This window comes from Stegastes partitus, unplaced genomic scaffold (assembly GCF_000690725.1).
Source record: "Stegastes partitus isolate 25-593 unplaced genomic scaffold, Stegastes_partitus-1.0.2 Scaffold660, whole genome shotgun sequence".
NCBI classification, from domain to species: domain Eukaryota; kingdom Metazoa; phylum Chordata; class Actinopteri; family Pomacentridae; genus Stegastes; species Stegastes partitus.
Genome location: NW_007578391.1, coordinates 354,980 through 356,231, shown reverse-complemented (window position 1 = coordinate 356,231; position 1,252 = coordinate 354,980).

Genomic DNA, 1,252 nt, shown 5'->3' with positions numbered 1-1,252 from the left:
AACTAGTTCATGCACAGAGTTCAAATGTGTGCAGAGCAGCTGTAGAGGTGACGTCACCTATTAGTGGTGTAACTCTGTAAGAACAACTCATTGAAATAAATCATCTTTAACTTCAACTTTCAACCACGACACAACTTTTCTTTCATCAAAACAGACAAACTCTTAAAATGCTGAAGCCTAAACTCCCCCTAGTGGCCGCTGTCGCTACCAAATATAACCTGTGTTGGATCGTGTGTGTTCGTCTAGTTGTATTTTAACACCTCCACGCTGATAAGTAGAACATTAACACTGTTACAGCCTCGATTATGAAGCTGCTTCCTGTTCTCAGTCGTCCCTGAATGAAGCCGTCTGCAGAGGAAGCGTGACTCAGTTCACATTCAACACTTCTTCTCTCTCATGCACTCACCTGTCCTGGTCAGCGGTTGTTCTGAGCCCCTTCCTCTCCGTGCAGATCCTCCGTCTCTGCAGGCCGGAGGGTTGAATGCAGGCCGACGCCGTCTCTCCTGGAAAAAGCCAAACGCTGCCTAAATGCTTAATGATGCGTCTTCTCTGAGAAGATCTCCACCCGCTCAGAAACGACTGACAAGTTGTAATTCTGTTTGTCAAATTGCTTCATTTTGATAACAAATCATAAAAAAATTCCTCATGAACTTTGCACTCCAGAGGAAGTTCTGCTGTTCACGAGCATTAGTGAAGATCTTTAGAGCCTCTCAAACGACGACTAATATTTGAATGATGCTAAGTTGATAATTGATGGATCTTTATTGGTCTTTAAATGAAGAGACGCGCGCTTGTGTTTCGGTTTCACGGTCAAACAGAATTATGGCCTAATTAGAGCCGTAAAGTACAGTTAACCGGATAAATACGGGTCAGTGTTCAGTCATGACTGTTGAACCTTGTAGCTTCAGTCTGCAGCCGATTTAAAAGACGGCACGGTTCCTGTTTTTGGATCTACAGTTTGTGAAAATAAATAAGACTAAAAGACCCAGATGAGGAGGGGAAACACTATTGTAGACTCTGTGGACTTGTATAGATGAAGGCTCAACAGTTATTAAAACATGCTAGTTTTTAATGACATCGTTATATTTAAAAAATGAAAAAAATAAAGAACAACTGTACGGAAAAAAGCAGCTGGGCCAATTAAAACTGTACTGTAGCTGTACTTTACTAACATATCTGCAGTGTATTAAATAAAAAGGGCACATTTATAAAATGACAATTTGCAAATTTATTATTGTGTTTGACCATTTTT